Source organism: Budorcas taxicolor, chromosome 10 (genome assembly GCF_023091745.1).
Source record: "Budorcas taxicolor isolate Tak-1 chromosome 10, Takin1.1, whole genome shotgun sequence".
Taxonomy (NCBI): domain Eukaryota; kingdom Metazoa; phylum Chordata; class Mammalia; order Artiodactyla; family Bovidae; genus Budorcas; species Budorcas taxicolor.
In genome coordinates, this window is record NC_068919.1 from 98,554,737 (window position 1) to 98,569,020 (window position 14,284).

A 14,284-nucleotide genomic window follows, 5' to 3' on the forward strand; every position below is an offset into this window, starting at 1 on the left:
CTTTAGGATGGACTGGTTTGACCTCCTTGCAGTCCAAGGGACTCTCAAGAGTCTTCTCCAACACCACAGTTCAAAACCATCAATTCTTCAGCACAAGGCTTTCTTTATGGTCCACTCTCACATCCATACATGACCACTGGAAAAGCCATAGCTTTGACTAGACGGACCTTTGTGGGCAAAGTAATGTCTCTGCTTTTTAATATGCTGTCTAGGTTGGTCATAAGTTTTCTTCCAAGGAGCAAGCGTCTTTGAATTTCATGGCTGCAGTCACCATCTGCAGTGATTTTGGAGCCAAAAAAATAAAGTCTCTCACTATTTTCACAATTTCCCGATCTATTTGCCGTGAAGTGATGGGAGCAGATGCCATGATCTTAGTTTTTTGAGTGTTGAGTTTCAAGTCAGCTTTTTCACACTCCTCTTTCACTTTCATCAAGAGGCTCTTTAGTTCATTTTCTGCCATAAGGGTGGTGTTATCTGCATATCTGAGGTTATTGATATTTCTCCCGGCAATCTTGATTCCAGCTTGTACTTCATCCAGCCCAGCATTTCTCATGATGTACTCTGCATAGAAGTTAAATAAGCAGGATGACAATATACAGCCTTGATGTACTCCTTTTCCTATTCGGAACCAGTCTGTTGTTCCATGTCCAGTTCTAACTGTTGCTTCTTGACCTGCATATAGACTTCTCAGGAGGCAGGTCAGGTGGTCTGGTATTCCCATCTCTTTCAGACAGAGTTTATTGTGATCCACACAGTCAAAGGCTTTCGCATAGTCAGTAAAGTGGAAATAGATGTTTTTCTGAAACTCTCTTGCTTTCTCTATGATCCAACGGATGTTGGCAATTTGATCTCTGGTTCCTCTGCCTTTTCTAAAACCAGCTTGAATATCTGGAAGTTCATGGTTCATGTATTGCTGAAGCCTGGCTTGGAGAATTTTGAGCATTACTTTGCTAGCGTGTGAGATGAGTGTAATTGTTCGGTACTTTGAACATTCTTTGGCATTGCCTTTCTGTGGGATTGGAATGAAAACTGACCTTTTCCAGTCCTGTGGCCACTGCTGAGTTTTCCAAATTTACTGGCATATTGAGTGCAGCACTTTCACAGCATCATCTTTCAGGATTTGAAACAGCTTCACTGGAATTCCATCACCTCCACTAGCTTTGTTCGTAGTGATGCTTTCTAAGGCCCACTTGACTTCACATTCCAGGATGTCTGGCTCTAGATGAGTGATCAGACCATCATGATTATTTGAGTCGTGAAGATCTTTTTTGTACAGTTATTCTGTGTGTTCTTGCCACGTCTTCTTAATATCTTCTGCTTAGATCCATACCATTTCTGTCCTTTATCGAGCCCGTCTTTGCATGAAATATTCCCTTGGTATCTCTAATTTTCTTGAAGAGATCTCTAGTCTGTCCCATTCTATTGTTTGCCTCTATTTCTTTGCATTGATCACTGAGGAAGGCTTTCTTATGTCTCCTTGCTATTTAGAACTCTGCATTCAGATGGATATATCTTTCCTTTTCTCCTTTGCCTTTAGCGTCTCTTCTTTCCTCAGCTATTTGTAAGGCCTCCTCAGACAGCCATTAAGCCTTTTTGCATTTTTTTTCTTGGGGATGGCCTAGATTCCTGTCTCCTGTAGAATGTCACGAGCCTTGTCCCTAGTTCTTCAGGTACTCTGTCTGTCAGATCTAATCCCTTGAATTTGTCACTTCCATTATATAATGGTAAGGGATTTAATTTAGATCATACCGGAATGGTCGGGTGGTATTCCCTACTTTCTTCAATTTCAGTCTGAATTTGGCAATAAGGAGTTCATGATCTGAGCCACAGTCAGCTCCTGGTCTTGTTTTTGCTAACTGTATAGAGCTTCTCCATCTTTGGCTGCAAAGAATATAATCAATTTGATTTCAGTGTTGACCATCTGGTGATATCCATGTGTAGAGTCTTCTCTTGTGTTGTTAGAAGAGGGTGTATGCTATGACCAGAGCATTCTTTTAACCAGACTCTATTAGCCTTTGCCCTGCTTCATTCTGTACTCCAAGGCCAAATTTACCTGTTATTCCAGATATCTCTTGACTTCCTACTTTTGCATTCCCTTCCCCTATAATGAAAAGGACATCTTTTGGGGGTGTTAGTTCTAGAAGGTCTTCATAGAACCCTTCAACTTCAGCTTCTTCAGCATTACTGGTTGGGGCATAGCTGTGGATTACTGTGATATTGAATGGTTTGCCTTGGAATTGAACAGAGATCATTCTGTCGTTTTTGAGATTGCATCCAAGTACTGCATTTCGGACTCTTTTGTTGACTATGAGGACTACTCCACTTCTAAGGGATTCTTGCCCACAGTAGTAGATGTAATGGTCATCTGACTTAAATTCGTCCATTTCAGTCCATTTTAGTTCACATTTCTAAAATGTCAATGTTTAGTCTTGCCATCTCCTGTTTGATCACTTCCAATTTGCCTTGATTCATGGACCTAACATTCCAGGTTCCTATGCAGTATTGTTCTTTACACCATCGGACTTTAATTCCGTCACCAGTCAAGTCCACCGCTGGGCACTGTTCTCGCTTTGGCTTCATTCTTTCTGGAGCTATTTCTCCGCTCTTCTCCAGTCGCATATTGGGCACCTACTGACCCGGGGAGTTCATCTTCCAGTGTCCTATCTTTTCGTCTTTTCATACTGTTCATGGAGTTCTCAGGGCAAGAATACTGAAGTGTTTGCCATTCCCTTCCCCAGTGGAACTTATGGTTCAGAGGGTAAAGCATCTGCCTGCAATGCAGGAGACCTGAGTTTGATCCCTGGGTCAGGAAGATCCCCTGGAGAAGGAAATGGCAACCCACTCCAGTACTCTTGCTTGGAGAATCTCAAGAACAGAGGAGCCTGGTGGGCTACAGTCCATGGGGTCACAAAGAGTCAGACATGACTGAGCAACTTCACTTTCACTTTCTTTTCTCCAGTGGACCACATTTTGTCAGAACTCTCCACCATGATCCGTCCATCTTGGGTGGTCCTACATGGCATGGCTTATAGTTTCAATGAGTTAGACAAGGCTGTGGTCCATGTGATCAGTTTGATTAGTTTTCTGTGATTGTGGTTTTCATTCTTTCTGCCCTCTGACAGATAAGGATAAGAGGCTACTGGAAGCTTCCTGATGGGAGAGACCACTGTGGGAAAAACCGGGTCTTGTTCTGAAGGGCGGGGCCATGCTCAGTAAATCTTTAATCCAACTTTCTGTTGATGGGCGGGGCTGTGTTCCCTCCCCGTTGTTTGAACTGAGACCAAACTATGGTGGAGGCGATGAAGATAATGGAGACCTCCTTTAACAGGTCACGTGCACGCCCTGGCACACTCAGTGCCCTCAGCCCTGCAGCAGCCACCCCCGACCCCTGCCTCTGCCGGAGAATGCTGGACACTCCCGGGCAAGTCAGGGTCAGTCTCTGGTGGGGGCACTGCTCTCTTCTCCTGGGTCAGGTGGTGCTAGTGGTAGAGAATCTGCCTGCCAATGCAGGGGACGCAAGAGGCATGGGTTTGATCCCTGGGTCCAGAAGATCCCCTGGAGCAGGGAGTGGCATCCCACTCCAATACACTTGCCTGGAAATTCATCAGAGGAGTCTGATGGGCTATAGTCCATGGGGCCACAGAGACAACTGACCATGAACGCACGTTCCGGGGCCCCTTTATTCATATGGCCTCAGCTGCTAGAGACAAGCTAGTTTGTCCCGCTTTGGTGGCGGCACCTCAAGGTAGGCAGGACCTTCGTTCTCTGATCAGGGATCAAAACTGTGCTGGACCACCAGGGAAATCCTCCTAGAGTTTGTCAGGTCTGTGAATGCGTGGGTTTGGATGGAATTACTAAAAGCCGAGGATTCTGCAGTTTTCAGTACAGCAGTTGTATAGCTAGCTACCAGTAAGAAGTACGAAGCATATCTCGACATCAGTCTAACAAAAGAAAACACGTGAATTTTTTGTTTGATGAACTTTTAACAAAACAGTTTCAGGACGATAAATACTTCTATTCGGAGAGGTAATTGTAAATGCTTGCACAGATACTGAAGACCTTCGTACATACCGTACTAGCAATTACTCTGTAATTATTGTTGACTTGTCTCAAGTTGCTTCATGTTCCTAATGCCTTCTAATACATCACCAAAAATTCTACTATTCGAAAGCATGCCAAAGAAAGAAAAAGCTTAAGAACCACCACCACAATCATCTCAAACATAAATAGAGCACCCACGTGTGAATACCGGGCTTGGTTATATGAAGGAGTAATCAAGGAAAATGAACTCACAGTCTGTGCTTTGAACAACTTACGTTCAAGAGAAGAAAACAAGATAAAGCCATAAGGACCTTTAACAACAAGTAAAAAGTGGAACTTCCTTGGTAGTCCAGTGGTTAGGATTTTCTGCTTTTAATAAAAGAGGGTTTGATTCCTGCTTGGGGAGCTACCATGCCACACAACACAGCTAAAAAATGAAATATAAAATAGCGATAAGAATAACAAAATAATTTTTCAAAGAAATATTTTTAAAAATAAAAACAAGTGAATTATAGATACATATTTTAATATAATTAAGTGCCATATCTAAAAAATTACAAAAGAATTATAGGATAAACATACTCATCAAATGAGACTTTCTTAAATTCTACCCTTCATTAACAACTACTACATTTAACAGATGGATGTAGGGAAGATAAAGAAAAGCAGACTTATCATAGGTTGTTCAAAAAAGCAAACTTAGGTGCAAAGTATTAAGTCTTAAGCTAATTTTAATATAGGAGGACATTTCTTAGGTAAATACAGCCAGTTATAGATACATCAGTTTTAGAAACAGTAGATATGATCATGGAAGCTAAGAGAAGATAAAACTGGGACGTATAAAGGACAGGACAGTAATAAAATGGCGTATATATTTTAAAGTTAGAAACTTTACTGGGAAAAATATTTTGGTCAACAAATGCGACACCATGTATAAGTAAAATCTCAACATTGCACCTCCACTTCAAGGATTAGTGATCTTGAAACTGAAGCATTAGAAAGTGTCCGAAATGAAGCATGAAGAGAAAGAACAGTAGAGAAAAGAGAATGGAGCATGTAAGGGCTGTGAGGCAATATCAAATTGTCGGCACACATAAAATTGGAGTCTCATAAGGGAAAAGGGAGAAGGTGATGGCACCCCACTCCAGTACTCTTGCCTGGAAAATCCCATGGACGGAGGATTCTACTATTCAAATAGTAGAATAGTAGAATAGCTTTCGAATAGTAGGATCCCTGGTAGGCTGCAGTCCGTGGGGTCGCTAAGAGTCAGACACGACTGAGTGACTTCACTTTCACCTTTCGCTTTCATGCATTGGAGAAGGAAATGGCGACCCACTCCAGTGATCTTGCCTGGAGAATCCCAGGGACGGGGGAGCCTGGTGGGCTGCCGTCTATGGGGTCGCACAGAGTCGGACATGACTGAAGTGACTTAGCAGCAGCAGAGGGAAAAAAGAGCAAAAACAGGCATGAAGACTCATTTGAAGAAACAATTTTCATAATTAATGAAAAATTACAAACCGTCTACCCAAGAAACTCAGAGAATCTCAAGGGTATTAGAACTTACACACACGCACTCCCGGACACACCACAGACCAACGACTGAAGAGAGCAAAGACAGAGAAAATCTCTGGAAAAAAATGACCTTCAGAAGAACAAGATCCTAGAGTCCACCCCCCAAACCCACCAGAGCTAATAAGTGAATTTAGAAGAGTTCCATAAACAAGGTCAATACCTCAGCATTCTTTTCTGCTAATGGCTATTGTAATTCAATGGAGAAGGCGATGGCACCCCACTCCAGTACTCTTGCCTGGAAAATCCCATGGACGGAGGAGCCTGGTGGGCTGCAGTCCATGGGGTCGCGAAGAGTCGGACACGACTGAGCGACATCACTTTCACTTTTCACTTTCATGCATTGGAGAAGGAAATGGCAACCCACTCCAGTGCTCTTGCCTGGAGAATCCCAGGGACGGGGGAGCCTGGTGGGCTGCCGTCTATGGGGTCGCACAGAGTCGGACTCGACTGAAGTGGCTTAGCAGCAGCAGCAGCATTGCAATTCAGAAAGGGTTTGTTAAACTTCTTTGATGAAACATTAAAAGCAATGTGCAAGCAAATAGTCAACTTTGCAGAGGCATAATTCCTCTAAGACACTATAAAAGTTTTCAGTTCAGTTCAGTTCAGTTCAGTCGCTCAGTCGTGTCCGACTCTGCGACCCCATGAATCGCAGCACGCCAGGCCTCCCTGTCCATTATCAACTCCTGGAGTTCACTCAGATTCACGTCCATCGAGTCCGTGATGCCATCCAGCCATCTCATCCTCAGTCGTCCCCTTCTCCTCCTGCCCCCAATCCCTCCCAGCATCACAGTCTTTTCCAATGAGTCAACTCTTTGCATGAGGTGACCAAAGTACTGGAGTTTCAGCTTTAGCATCATTCCTTGCAAAGAAATCCCAGGGTTGATCTCCTTCAGAATGGACTGGTTGGATCTCCTTGCAGTCCAAGGGACTCTCAAGAGTCTTCTCCAACACCACAGTTCAAAACCATCAGTTCTTTGGTGCTCAGCCTTCTTCACAGTCCAACTCTCACATCCATACATGACCACTGGAAAAGCCATAGCCTTGACTAGATGGAACTTAGTCGGCAAAGTAATATCTCTGCTTTTGAATATGCTATCTAGGTTGGTCATAACTTTCTTCCAAGGAGTAAGCGTCTTTTAATTTCATGGCTGCAGTCACCATCTGCACTGATTTTGGAGCCCCCCAAAATAAAGTCTGACACTGTTTCCACTGTTTCCCCGTCTATTTCCCATGAAGTGATGGGACCAAATGCCATGATCTTCATTTTCTGAATGTTGAGCTTTAAGCCAACTGTTTCACTCTCTACTTTCACTTTCATCAAGAGGCTTTTTAATTCTTCTTCACTTTCTGCCATAAGGGTGGTGTCATCTACATATCTGAGGTGATTGATATTTCTCCCGGCAATCTTGATTCCAGCTTGTGTTTCTTCCAGTCCAGCGTTTCTCATGATGTACTCTGCAAGAAGTTAAATTAGCAGGGTGACAATATACAGCCTTGACGTACTCCTTTTCCTATTTGGAACCAGTCTGTTGTTCCATGTTCAGTTCCAACTGTTGCTTCCTGACCTGCATACAGATTTCTCAAGAGGCAGGTCAGGTGGTCTGGTATTCCCATCTCTTTCAGAATTTTCCACAGTTTATTGTGATCCACACAGTCAAAGGCTTTGGCATAGTTAATAAAGCAGAAATAGATGTTTTTCTGGAACTCTCTTGCTTTTTCCATGATCCAGTGGATGTTGGCAATTTGATCTCTGGTTCCTCTGCCTTTTCTAAAACCAACTTGAAATCTGGATGACAATAATGATGATTTAAAGCAGTATTTCTCATTCTGGGGCCTTTGGATCATGAGAAGCCTGTGAAACTAATACAATTTCAATTATAGAAAGGCAATTGTATACTTTCCAGCACAAGCTAAAATATCAACTCATTTTGAACTAAACCTCACCTTGGATACAATGGTCACTTAATTTCAATCTGAAGTTTTTGTGTCCTTCTGATTTTTAATTTTAACCTTAACATAATTTTAGACAGTTAGAAATGATGAAAGAATTTCTGTACATTTTAATCTTTATCCATATTCCTGATGCCCTGAATATTAGCACTTATATTTTTCCTTACCATTCTCTCTCCCCATATGTGTGTAAGGAAATATGTGTATACACACACAGGTATATATACATGCACATGTGTGTGTGTAAACTCTCTCAGAGTAATTTGCAGACATAATTCCCTTTTTTAGTGTGTATTGTTTTCCAAAATGACATTCTCTTCCATAATTATAGGATAATTATTAAAATCACCAAATAAACATTGATACAATACTATTGTTTAAACTATGAATCTTATTTGAATTTTGCTTGTACAATTAATAGCCTTTATAGGAAAATTTTTAGAATCTGACCCAGGATTCTATTTACATGCTGTATTAAATTTTCAAGTCTCTTTAAATCTGGAAAAAATTTCTGAATCTTTATTTTTGCATCATCTTGACACTGTGAAGAATACAGATCATTTATTTTGCTCCGTTGGTTTTATCTGATGTTTTCTCTTCACTAGATTCAGGTTATACATTTTGGGGAGTAAAACAAAAAACAATGTTGTATCCATCTCAGTACATAGTATGCAGAGGAAAAATGCTAACTATGTGTTCCATTACTGGTTAACTTTGATGGCTTGGTTAAGGTGGTGCCTGCTGGGTTTCTCCTCTTTAAAGTTACAATTAATTAATTCCCAAGATATTAGTATCTTGGGAATACTAAAGAAATTTTAACATAAAATGTTTATTCATAAGCATTGACAAATAAATAGAAAATTAATAACTATAGTTTGGTACATATAATTTCTCAAGGCATGCCTTTGATGAGGGGTGATTGGGGGGATATAAAAAGGTTACACACTATTGCCTTAGAATGTTATTTTAATCTTTGATTAACAAATGCTTGTGGCAATATCTTTAGTCTGTTTATGACGTTTATTAAATTCTGTAGAGCATTCTCTATGAATGCTCAGAATAAAAATCTCATTCATAGTAATCAACTTTGTTCAAAGGACAATCAGCTAATCTGTTACAGGTTGAAAATTATTTTAAAAGGTCACAATGAAGTATTTTGAATACTTGTACATCTTAAAAGACATTCATTCCTGCAAATTAATTTTTGTTGCTGAGAGGTTGGTTTTTTTATCCTTCTGTATTAATTTTTAAAAATCAGGCAACATGCAGGACTGTAAATAAAAATTTGGCTATAAAAAGTAACCATTAAGAATATCTGATCATTTCTGTTGACAAATATTTCAACAGGGTTCACACAGCGGAAGCTGTAGAGTCACAGGAGTTTTAGACGTCGACAGGGTAAACAGGCTCATTGAATTCATCATTCAGTGAGTCCTTTTTTGTTTTTCCCTTTCTTTCCTGAGCAGGCCTGTGAAGAGGAAACTTTTTTATGTTGTTGTTTTTTCTAATTGGAGGATGACAGCTTTACCATGCTGTGTTGGTTTCTGCCATACATCACCAGGAATCCGCGGTGAACGTATGCACACCCGCACCTCCCCGGGCCTCCGTCCCACCCTACACCTCTAGGTTGTCACAGAGCACGCGGCTGAGCTCCCTGCTACAAGGCTGTGAAGAAATTTCAAGTTACAACTTGAACAAGTTTAACAGTTACTCAGAGCATTAGCCTAAAAGCGGGGCTTCCCCAGGCGGCTCAGCTGTAAAGAACGCCACACACCAGCAGCAGCCGAAAGAAATGGGCCCAGACTGGAGCCCAGGGTGTGCAGCAGTGTTGAAGCTGTTGTTCAGTTGCTCAGTCGTGTCTATATTTTGACCCCATGGACTGAAGCCCGCCAAGCTGCTCTGCCCATGGGATTCTCCAGGCAAGAAGACTGCCATGCCCTTCTCCCGGGGATCTTCTGGACCCAGGGATCAAGCCGGTGTCTCGTGCATTGCAGGCGGATTCTTCATCACAGAGCCATCTGGGAAGCCCCGGGTTAAATTTGGGATATAAAAAATGTTGTGTAAGGTAGGACCACAAGTATCCTCTAAAGGAATGTTAAAATTTAGTGAGTAGAAACAGTTTAAGCTGGGCCTAAATTTTGGTAGGTAGATAACTCGTAAAGGAGGAGGAGGACATTCCTGGAACGAGTAAGGCTATTAAAAAGAATAGAGGTGCACATGGGGTGGAGACTGGAAGGGTGATACTAAATTTTTAAATTTATATTGTAAAAGTAGTACATTGATTTTCACTATAAAAATTGAAGATATATTAAGGGCGTGCTCTTTTTCTCCTTGAAAGCTAAGTTTCTAAAAGTGAGATTAAAAAAAATACCAAATAAGTAAAAGTGAGATCAAAGGTTTTTTTTGTATTTCAATCTTTAGATTATTTTCTAAAGAAATTGTCAGAATCCCCAATAAGCCTATAGGGCATGAAAGGGTTTCTTTGTATTCTAACCAACACAACTTTTTTTATCTTTCTAACTTTTCCTAATCTACTGAGTGAAAAATAAGTGCTGCTTTTCATTTTTATTTCTCTGATTAATAGGAGGTGGATTGACTCCAAATATGTTTATACTTTCTCTGCTACAGGTATTTAAAGAAAATGTTATTCTTAGTTTTTTTTTTGTTTTATAGGAGTTTAAAAGGGGTTTTATAGTCAAATAAGCCTATCTTTTCAATGGCAACTTTTGGGTTTGGGGGCATGTTTGGTAAAGATTCCTTCTACCCAAGATTAAAAAAAAGTCTTCCTAACTTTTTTTCTTTTACTTTCGGAGTTTGTTTTAACCAAGAGATCTTTATTTTTGTACACTGGTGAGTTGACTCATTTTTTTCCCCAAACGGAAAGCTAACTATCCCCTACACAATCTGCCGGAAAGGCTATCTTTTCCTTACTGTTTTGAAATACCATGTTGGTCATATGTTAAGCTGTCACATATCTGTAACCATATCTGGCTTCTCTATTCTATTCCATTGATCTCTTTGTGAACCTGTTCAGATACCTCCTTGCTGTGATTACTATAGCTTTACTGTAGGATTTTGATGTCTTGTAAGGCAAATCCCCCCTTACAATTATTCTTTCTCACTTTTAGGGGTGGGAAGATACTCTTCCTGATGATTGTCAGATTCAACTATTCTAGTTATTAAAAAAACACAGAATTTACGGGGTAATTTGAAGAGAACTGAAACATCAGTATCTGATCTTTCAATCTAGGACCAGGGTATTTATTTGTTTCTTTTTTATATGACTTTCAGTAACATTTAGTAGTGTCATTCATGTGGGAGTTAGCGACATCTTGCTAATTAGTATAAGTAGATGTCCAAAATCTAATTATGGGAGACAAAGAAATGATGGTGAAGGTATTAGTGTTTGTCAGCTTTGCTGCTGTAACAAATGATCAAACGTCTCAGTAACTTTCAGCAATCACCTTTCCTTCTGGTTCACGTTGCACGTTGGCAGTTGTGCAGAGCTGTGGCTTGGCTGCGCTTGGCTCAATCCGTCTTTTCATCCTAAAACTCAGGCTGAAGAAGCAGAGGAGAAAAAGCAAGAGACAACCATAAAGGCTCTAGAAGATTCTGTGGTTTTTTTCTGCTCATAATCCATTGACCACAGCAAGTTATGTGGCCAACTCCAATGTCAACGGGACCAGGGCAGTCACGTGGCAGTGGTGGGTAGATGTTTAACCTTCCTGTAGAGGAGCGGATAAATGGATAACCGGGACAGTAATACAGTCTGCCACAGTATCCTCAGGAAAAGGAATTATGTAAGGGAATTCAAAACTCTATAAATGCTTAAAACTTTGGAACGTCCAGAGTAAAGTGGAAAATTTTTTAGAATATGAGGGAGGGAAAAGGGGAACGCCAGGAAGTATAAATATGGGACTTTCACGAGAAGACAAAAATATGTTCCACCGTGCAGGGAAAAGTTAGCTCTCACTGTTCGACCTTCTCAGGTTCCAGCAGGGATTCAGGGATGGGCGGTCAGGCTGGGAATGAGAGTGGGTGTGCCAGGCACACGACTCCTCTGGATTCCCTTTCATTGCCTTTCTCTCCGAATTCCATCTGGGAAGGACGCCATAGGGTAGCACTCTGTTACTGACTCTAACAGGGCCAAGGCCAGGCATTGTGAAGAGATTGGAATAAAGGTACAGAAATTCTTGAGATGACTGTTTTATGTTTGGTTTGATGATAAGATATTATGTTCAGTTAAATAATCTATACTACCAAGACTTAACATTTATCAAGATGCTAATTAATAGTTAGATCTTAAAACTTAAATAGTAAACCAGAACTTGCATTACTCAGTGTAATATTATTGGAAGGAAAGCTATTTATTCAGAAATTTTTTTTTTTTTGAGCCCGTATTATGTCCAAACACTATTCTAGGCACTGAGGATGCAGTCAGCTTTCTACTTTTGGTGCTTGCTTTCTGGGGAAGAGTGGGTAAGGGTAGAGAGAGAGGTAAATATATGCATGCATACATGTAAAATATATCAGGTGGTTACAGACGCTGCAAAGGAAAAAGTGGCAGGGAAATGAGATGGGAATGGCTTTCAGGGAGGACCTCTTTAATAAAGTGATATATCCGTGGGGAATTTTATGAACGGACAGAGTGATGTAGGCGGCTACCTCGAGGCAGAGTGTGGCTCTCAGCAAACACTACCCTAAGCCCAGACAAGCACCAGCAAGGAGGCCCGTGAACCGAGTAAGCAAGTCAGAGGGGCTGAGGTATGGCCAGAGAAGCAGGCAGGAGCTAGGACCTGCAGGACCTTCAGATCTTGGTAGAGAGTTTGGGTGGTGGCGTTAGAGCCTTTCAGAACTTTTTTTTTTTTTTTTAAAGAGCAGTACTCTAGCCAAATCAAAGATACTGCCTTACTCACTGCCCTTCTGCCATGAGTGTGCGTAAGTGTCCTTGCGGCGGACCAAAGTAGCAAGCAGGGATGTAAGAATATAGAGCATATCACACTTTGAAAACCACTGCTTTCAGTTTGCATCTAAACTTTTTATACCAGGGTTCCTTGTATATAAATGCCATATGATAGGTAGATTTTGGTTTGATCAAAATGCCATTATTTTAGCTAAAAAAAGAGACTAGGTTTATTTTTCTTTTTAAAAATAATTTAAAAAGGATCCTCATGACCCCTTCCCAATGAGTAGAAATAAGGCACTCTTTCAGATCATGTTCAATGGAATGAGGATGAGATGGAGCCAGAAGTGGTTGTCACATAAATAGAATTTATACCAATAGAGTTCTAAGCTTACTTCAATTGTTGAAATTAATTTGTTTTCAGACTTCAGAATCTGATTTTCAGAGTACAAGAAGCTTGATGGAAAAAGCAATTGAATGCAATCAGCCTCTCTTTATGGGCTTAGTTTAAAACTGTTTAGGCTGTCGTGTGTGATATGAGTCAGAGACTCGATAAACGTTCCTAAGAACACCTAGAGGCTCTCCTTCAGGGATGTGTAATTGCCTGTGAAATTCAGGCTGAAACAAGCAAATTTAGAATAAAAGGGAACGTTGAACTATTGTATTTTCACATTTCTGAGTCTTTGGCCAAAATACCAGGTGACGACTTCATTGGAGAGTCACGAGAGAGAAGAAAATGGGTCTTGGCTGCTGGTCAGTTATTTGAGGTCAATGTAAGGTAGCTCATGTACAGAAATCGAGAGGCATTTTATTATTTTCAGGGAAGTCACTAGTTTTACAGCGTTTTTCAACTTGGACATTATAATGGTAGTAACAGAGTGTGAAGAGAATACATCCCATCAATTTAGGAAAAATTATTGTTCAAGTATTTGAAATGCCAGTAATATTTGATTGTGACTAACTTTATGGCATAAAATAGCTTTTCTGTGAATAAAGGCTTACATAGGCTTGAACACTTGAGAAAATGTGAAGATTTATAAAGAGAGCTATAGTAATTAAAGCTGTGATATACTTTCTTAAATATTGACCTTCATATCACTAGCCTTGAATAGACAATCCAGAAACAGCATTCATTCTATGCTATAATTTGCAATACAATTAAGGTAGCATTCAAAAATCACTGAATCAGTGTCTAGTAAACTATGGAATACAAAATACACATTTAAAAAAAAAAACACCAAGAGCTTTCCTGCATAACAAAATTTTCTAGAAAGACAGTTATCTGCATTTGGCAAATAATAACTTTGGCTCTGCCCTTCCAATAACCAAATGTATTATGATATTCATGGCATTGACTATAATTTTCTGCACAATCTTAAATAATAGTGGTGCTAGCCTGTCTTGTCCCATATTCTAATGGAGATGTGTCTAAGGGTGTACTGTGGAGTGTGGTTTAAGATAGGATACTCTAACAAGCCAAGGGGACTTCCTGGTGGCTCAGATGGTAAAGAATCTGCCTGTAATGCAGGAGACCTGGGATCTCTGAGTTGGGAAGATCCCCTGGAAAAGGGAACACCAACTCATTCCAGTATTCTTGCCCGGACAAGACCATGGACAGAGGAGCCTGGCAAGCTATAGTCTATGGGACTACAAAGAGTCGGCCACGACTGAGCAACTAACACTTCACTTTTACAACATGCTAAGGGAAAATCCTTATATTGCCAGTTTGTGGTGGTGGTTTGGTTGCTTAGTCATGTCGAACCTTGTCACCTTATGGTGGGTAGACCTCCAGGCTCCTCTATCCAAGTTTACCAAGAG